Here is an 8563-nt window from a genome sequence, read left to right as displayed (position 1 = left end):
TCTTATTACAGATCCCTATTGAGGGTACACGAGTGTATGATTGCAGCGGTTTAACAGAAACCGACACATGCATTTACATAGAAAAATAAGGTCAGTTGACACTATGTAGTTCAAAGTTTTAGTTATTCAGAAGGTATTTGCTGCTGAAGCCACATGGGAATTTGGTATCTTAAGCGTATCGGTTTATTTTATTTTGCATTAAAGCCTGTGGGGGGGCTCTATGGATAACAAATGGATGAAAAGTGCAGCATAATGGGAAAAAACATACAAGCTTTGTTGGAGTCTGTACTTTTAAAGCTTGCATGTTTAATCTGAGGCATGACTGCAGATTACCAGCAGTGGTTGCTAAATATTAGGAGAAGAAATATGTCATGGCACATGCACTCAAGTTTCTGCAGGAGCGAGGTGATGCTTTGGTGTTATTGTTTTTCACTTTTAGTAAGGGCTCTGCAAAGATCATCTAAAGACAGATATTAGACGATGCACTGGACCGTTATGTCTGTGTGGGTGTGTCCTCATCCGTGGCTTTATGTCAAGTAAATTAAAACTTTCACATCCCAAAGTGTTCTGGTCTAAAGCAACTTCCTGTTTTGGAAAATCTGCCCTTCCTTGTGTGGAAAACAGGAACTTTCTTCAACACATATAATCATCTCTTTGTTCTTTGAGTTTGACTGTGGCTAACATTTGCCAGTTGACAGCAGCGACTGAGGGGGTTGCTGATTGGAAATTAGCGCATGCATGTTGTGTTTTGGTATTCATGTTGCACACCTTTTGTTCTTTTCTGGTACAGTAACTTCTGTGTGATTGTCGACCTTCAGTTTCCATTTTGTATTTTATTCTGGGAGTTTTCAATGCTGTCTCATTGGTATTGTCTGTAGTGTTACAAATAGTTTGTGGTCTTGCAGATAATCACTGCTGTTACTGTAAGTGTGACCCCCCCCCCCCCCCTCCCTTCCACATGCTGTGTACTTACATGCACTGTAAGCAGTGCATTCCATAGCAGAATTCACTTTCAATATGAGGAAAATTGGATGATAACATGTACCATAAATTACTGCTTTCTTGGCTCCACTTTTGGTTTGCTGTATATTTTCATTTGTATACATAAAAGTGAAAGTATTCGGCAAACTGAAAGTATCAGCAATCCTTATCAATACATTTACATGTCCTGTAAATTATGTGATAAAGATTGCTGATTATTCTGTTCCTGAATGGCCAGCCAACAACGATAAGACATGAATGGCAGTTAAAGTGAATAGTTAGCGGTTATCATCTAGCAAACATTACAGGCACTTTGGATCTTTAAACTTTATGGTGTATACTGGCGCACTAAACCAGCAATTAAATTGGGTTTGTGTGTGTGTGTGTGTGTGTGAGTGCGTGTGCGTGTGCGTGTGCTACAGTTTTGAATGGCTCATTATCACAAACCTGTATTTTATTTTATGATGAGCTTTACAAAAAGGCATAAAACAAAGGTGGTAGACAACACAGAAACACAAAAAATCAACGAAGAATAATTTAACACATTCACTGTTTTTTATTAATTATGAATTCTGTTAAAAACGGGACTAGGAAAGTTTTTGTGAGATATGATATTGTATTCTGGGACATCATGTTTAAGCTTGTTGGATACAGTTAGTTCTTTTTTTTGTTTAACAGTTTATTTGAACATGTAAAACATTAAATATATATTATATATTCACATATATGTAATTAAAATGACAGATAAATAAGGCCATGTGCTTCTCAGCACAATCATATCCTTAACCTCTATATTGTTTTTTTGTCAGGAAATGGTTAATGCCTACTTTTTTGCCTGTATTATTTTTGACAATTTCATTCAGGACCTTCCAGGTGTTTTTTTATTACTTCTGTTGTCCTCTAGTAGTTTTCTATAATAATTCCTTTCATTGCTTTTCATGATTCTGGTCAGTTTGTTTTTGTATATCTTACATTTATTTTCTTCTTTAAAAACTCTTTATGTAATACATTTTTCTTCTTATATGCATTTAATATTCCGTTAGTTATCCACGGTTTATCATCAGATTTCTGTTTGACCTTTTTCTTTACTAGAGGACAGTTTTTTTCATAAAGTGATGTCATAACAGTGAAGAATGAATCACAGGCTTCATTGACATTATCTACGTACACCTTGCCCCGGTCTCGCTTCATTAAGTCCTCTTTGAATGGAGTGATGTTTTCTTGGGTTCTGTGTCTGGTCATTGTGTAAATGTTGTTGTCCTTCCTGGTCTTGGTGTAGTAGCGTTGCACTACTGGTTGTAATTCTGGTTGGTCAAGTGATTGAGGGATAAAAACCGGTACTGTACATCAGATTAATGAACACTGTAGTTTGTTGGTGGTTTTGTGGGTTGAGCAAGTCAATATTGAAGTCTCCGCAGATAAACAACATTTTTTAATTGCTTTTACTGAATATTTCTGTTTTTTTTTCTTTAAAGATGTCAATATTCTATCCCAAAAGACATAGTTTTTCAACTATTTGACATTGATATCTTTGGTCAATATATAATGCAACCCCCCCACCCTTAGATTGTTTCCTATTGATAAATGACAGTTCATATCCCTCAATCTCCACCAACTCCTGTTGTTCTACCGTGATCCAAGTCTCTGTTCTTTGTTTGTTTTAGGCATTGTTTGATTTTTGAAATGTTTGCGATAAGCTCCTGCTGGTAAAATTATTAAGGCAAGGCAGCTTTATTTGTATAGCACATTTCAGCAACAGGGCAATTCAAAGGGCTTTACACAAAATCAGTTAAACAGATAAAACACAAGTATCCTCAAAAAAATAAAAATAATAATAAATAAGCAACTAAATAAATAAATAACTGCATAAATTAATAAGTGATCACCCTCAGTGTCGCTACCCTTCACGACTCTATTTTTAGAGACGTTAGCTCTCGTCTCCTTTGACTCTTCTTCACACTAATTTAGCCAATCTAGTGCTGCCTTTTGTGTCTAATAACTATCAATTAACTGATATTGTGTCGTCCATTTTTAGGTATTTTTTTTAACTGCTCAACTGTGACAAGGCAATGCTATTGTTGCCCTTTTTTAGCTGTTCAACTACAATGAAACATTATTAATAGTTAATAATTATGCATTTATAAATATTTCCCAGCCTCTTTGGCAGGGCTGCAGTACTCGAGTCCGGTCTTGGATTCAAGATTGTTTTTCTATGGTCTTGGACTTGTCTTGGACTTGCTGGTATGGACTTGGACTTGTCTCGGTCTCGGCCAATGGTCTTGCCAAATATGGCTTTTAGTCTCGACCGAGTCCAGGTGTCTTTATTATATTTATAATAATATTGGAGGGAAAGCGAAACAAAGTTTAGGTGGGGTTGGTCGGCTTTTCACAAGTTTAGACAGCTGCTAGGTAAATATTACGACTGCCTTCGGAGTTTCCTATATCTGCGTCCACGTTGTCAAAATAAGACCTCCTGCTTTAGTGCCCCTTTTGAACCCTCATTTAATGAAATCTTAAGCTTCGCTCTTACGAGATGGGTAGGTTTTTGTTAAGCTAAGCATAAACTAGCTTGTTTCGGCAAGCTAACCACGACAGTATTGTCGCTCACAATCAACTTCTGCTGCTCCAAGCAGTCAACCTGTAGTGATGTCTGAAATGGAGACACACATATTGTCCCTTTTGAAAGATACAATGGTGTACACATTCTTGTACTGTTGTGTATACTGTAAAAAATGGTTCTCATGATTTTCTCAGCTAATCACAATCTGTAAAAAAAAAAAAGAATTAGATTGCTATAGCCCCGTGCATGTGACCCAACCTCCCAACAAATTTAATTTTAAATTTAAATTCTGCACTTTGTCTCAAATAAAAAAAGATATGTTAAATTACACTCATGTTCATTGTTGTGTAACCAAGCTGTAATGTTTTCTGAAAATACATGTCTTTCTTATTAACCCACATCCAAATAACAATATAATACAATTCTTTTAGGGGATAGACCAACCATAGGGGTACACTCTATACTGGTTCCTTCTTTTCTACACTACATCTGGGGTGAAGCTATATTGTCATTTAGTTGCTCAAATGGAGGAATAGAACCTACTGTAGCAGTGGTAAGTGCATTGGTGTTTGTATCAGGTCTAGCATTGCTCTCATGGGGTATCACCATATGTCATTCTATTGTATTTAGATTAGATTACACTATATCAAGGGCAATGGCTATACTTACAAATCCTGGGTGTTGTGACACTGTTTTTTCTTTTATATCAATAAATAACCCAACATGATTGTGTTTATACTGTCATGCATAAGACTTCTTTCTGTCCTGGACTCAATCTTAACTCGGACTCAAACCTTTTTGGACTTGCTCTTGTCTTGGACTCAAACCTCTTTGGACTCGGTCTTGACTTGTTCTCAACTAGTCCTGGGCTTGGACTTGTCTCGGACTCGACAAAGATGGTCTTGACTACAGTCCTGCCCTTTGCAAGCAGACCATAAAGTCTCATTGATCTGCAGCCAACACCTTTATATTAAACTCAGCCAGGTGCCATTTGTAACCATGGCAGTATCATCTTTTTGAATGTTATTGTATATAGGAGTTGGTCAAAGGGAGGACAGGAACCAACAGGCCTTGGCAGCTCCTGCCAAGTTCCAGTCCTGTATTCATCTGTCAAAACACAAATGATATGGGATAAAAGTGGAAGTACAGCTACTGAGAAATGAGAAGTTGCATTTCAGGGAATCTTTAGTGATTATTGTAAGGAGCTTGTAAAAAAAAAAAAAAATCACCGGGACATGTATTACTTTCGTATTCACAAGGCCGACCAACTCATGCAGTATCTGAGGCGCAATCTGGTCATGTCATAAAAACATAGAATAAGTGACCTTTGCACAAAAGGTTATTCCACTGAATGTGAAAGAAAAGTGTCTTCCATGATTTCCTGGTGCTTATAAGAAGAACTGAAGCATTTTCACATTTTACTTCTAGCCAATAAAACCACTTAGGCCACAATAGTTTCCTGAAGGGAAACATGTTCATGTCATCAGGCTGCCACGATGCATATTACATTTTAATGGGGGAAATCTTTTCAAACAGTGATTTTTTTCTTTAAGGTCAGCGTTGGTAAAGGGCAAGTTTATACAGATAACTCAAAATAGTCACTATCTGAAAAATAATAACTAAAGCAAATAACTTTATATATATTCAAAATATATCCATCATTTGCTCATTTTGCTAAAGTCGTCCCCCAGTCATATTTCAATAACTGAAGAGTCTTGTTTTCTCTGTGTACTCTGACAGAACAATGCCATGTTATTGTTCTCAACTGGCTCCTTTGGGCAACAGAACAGTTCACAAACAACTCTGCAATCAAATCATTGTTCTGCTGCAGGACACATCTTCAAAGCTGAAATCACAACCTCTTCCAAATAATGAACTCACTTAGCTGTTGTGGCCCTATTGTCGAAATGCAAAGGTTATTCAGCAAGTGAAACAGTTTACAGTAATACAGTTGAAGCAAGTGAATCAACAGGTTTACTTGAATAGCCAGAGTGTCTATGAGAAACCAGTCTGACAGCTGTTTTGATGAAAGTCTAATTGGAGCCCTCCCATCACGACACAAAACTTCTGATGAAATGTCTTCTCATTTCCTACTAATGTGCTGCTCCCACTGTGTCGGACTAATGCTTCAGCCGGCTGCCATGGTCCAAGATTAACATTTGATTGATTAGTCAATATTAGAATCTCGATGTTGTCCATGTGTGTGATGAGAAGAAATGGAGTGAAGAACTGAACGTCTGTCTGCGTGACGAGCAGACAAACTGAGCGCATTTTACTGTTTTCTATGTTTACTCTTTCTGTTGTATGTTGGGATTTTACTCATTTTCTTAAGCACTTTGGATACCTGTTGGTAGTTGTAAAGTGCTATATAAATAAATTTGGATTTGATGTGGTTTGATTTGTGTTTGTTTAGGTGGATGTTTTTATCCACATGGCTGACATCAGCATTTAGAGAGAAATCAAACTGTATGTTTTTTGAAAGTACTGATGTTTCTACTATTGTCAAGTTTTTGTCTTGCACCTGATGTTCACACACTTAGCCGGTCTTTAATATTGTCAGTGGCACCTACTTACATTTTTAAAAATGCACTGGCAACTGATATACTACTGATATACTGTATATTACTCGTAGCACAATGTCCTTGACCCCAATGAATGGGTAATTGTTGCTTTTGTCTTCTAAAACCAATTGAGAAATAAGTATTCAGATCTAAGATACTAAGTTAAATTCCTGCTTTCAAACCCTTAAATTGATAATTCAAATATTTCAAAGTGGGGTTGTATGAGGTACTTATCCATAGTCACTGTATTACCTTCAGTAGAAAGTTATTGACACGTCCCCAGTTGAAGAAGCAGACAGGAGTACCAACGGGGAAAATAAGCAATGTCCTACTGTGGACAGGGGCAGCAGATAAGCATATTTCTTTTTCAAAAGATCCAAACTATTCCTTTAAGTACTTGGGTAAAAGTACAGAAGTATTATCAGCACATATATTTAAAGTGTACACAGTAATTGTATTTTTTATTCATAAAATGTTTGGACTCAAATACAACACAGGATTCATTGATTCAATTGTTAATACAGATGCATCAATGCACAAGCACCAACGTAATGTTGATCTCCCAGTGATTATTCTGTCACACTGTTTGGACTTCTTGTGAAAGGCAAAAGCCTGTAGACAGCTCCACCACAGTTTAATCCCGGCTCAGCTTTGGCTAACAGTGCAGCGATAAATCCCGAGTTACTGTCAACGGTCCATATCATACTGTATATCTGAGCTATCAGCTCCGCATTGGATCTGTTGGCTTGGCCAGTTGGCAACACTGCTGTGTTCTTTCAAACATTGGCCTGCTTCTGCCTGCGGATGTTACTTTGCACACAGCAGTTAATCTACACAGCGTCAACATGTCTGCTGAGATAAGGTCTGCCCAGATTTGGTGTGAGACTCTAGCTGCCACATGCTCTTTCCAAAAACTTAACGAACACAAAGTGTCGAGGCCCCGAAGCTGCAGGGCTTCCAGACAAATTCCTTGTTTGTTGTTTGGTAAGTTGTTCACGTTTAGTGTGAAATCTACCCATTGGATGAAATACAAAATAAATCAAACATTGTGATTTAGATGCAGTGGCTGGAATCCAAGGTTTTGTCAAAGAGTTGTAATAATGAAACTGAAATCTAACCACCTGACCCATAAGAAGTTGTTCTTTAGGGTTTGAATCCTGATTTGTAGTTTCCTGCTTACCCCTTCTCTTCCTTGGAAAGGAGGCTGTTTAAGAAGTGAAGCAAAGTCTGGATTGGTAGTGGGAGGAGTGCAGATGACATGTCATCAACAGCACATTTATCTGCATTGTCAGTAATCGTATTAACACAAAAACTGTCTCATACAGTACTTCCCTCAGTACACTGCTAATGTGTACTGACCACTTACTGCCCTAGTCCCTACTTTCGATGGTTAGTATTGTCCCAAAAGGAACACTTACGTTAAAACACTTAGCAGAAATGATGAGCGGTTGTCTCGCAAAATTTGACAAAAATCTATTAAACTGACCTTTATCAATCAAAAAAACAGACAGATTCAGCAACTGTATGGCCTATTTCTTGCTTGAAAATGTTTTTAGAAACACGTTTCAATTACCTTTTTTTGTAAAATTTGAGATCGTATTTCGAACAAGCCGCCATCTGTCCGCCATTAAGCTGCGTTGTGAAATCCAACTGGGTAAGCCTCTCCTCTCTTAGCGTAGATCCCATGGCGCCATTATAATGCTACGAAGCAATCACCTGCAGTTAGCATCCCATTGACTGCCATTCATTATGGCGCCACTTTGACATTGAGTAACTTTACATCTGAAGCATTTAAGGACTGTATTTGTCCATTGTTTTTTTCTAAAGAAACACAACAATGTATAAAAGGTTCCACCTTGTACCTTACATTATGGCTTTGTAGCTTCGTGGCTTTGACGTTTTTATAAAAATAGGCTAACGATTGTGTAATTACTACAAATTACCGTATTGCCAGGAGAAGCTCGCAGACAGTTTCGACTTGCTTTAGATGTGTAGGTTTAATTACTGATGTTAACTAGCAAGTTAGTTAGCAGTAATTAGCGTGTGTCTATGTTATCTCCTAACATACCTACGCTCTCCGTCTCTGCTGATTGGGAATGATTGAGATTTCTCTTGGCACAGCTACCAGAAGACGTTAGCGTTAGCAATCAAACAATCATTGAGAGCTCAAACGTTTTTGAAATGATTGCTGGCTTAGATACAAGCTAGCTATCAAACACAAAACGTTTTCTAAAGCGTTTTTGAAATGATTATCATCTTCCGTTCTGTTTTGTAATTAGAAAAGTTTATTATTTCATGGATTTCCCAATTTCACAGTAATGTCGTAAACCGTTTACATCTGAGCATGCGCAACTTAAAGCTGCACTCTCCTTACATTGGGCAGTGACAGTATTCATCATTCCACACTGAACTGAGTCATGCAGGTACTTTCAGTGCAAGGTCTTTCTGCGTTATCTGCTCT

The sequence above is a fragment of the Etheostoma cragini genome, chromosome 15 (assembly GCF_013103735.1).
Source record: "Etheostoma cragini isolate CJK2018 chromosome 15, CSU_Ecrag_1.0, whole genome shotgun sequence".
In the NCBI taxonomy this organism is placed as follows: domain Eukaryota; kingdom Metazoa; phylum Chordata; class Actinopteri; order Perciformes; family Percidae; genus Etheostoma; species Etheostoma cragini.
This window is presented reverse-complemented; position numbering follows the sequence as displayed.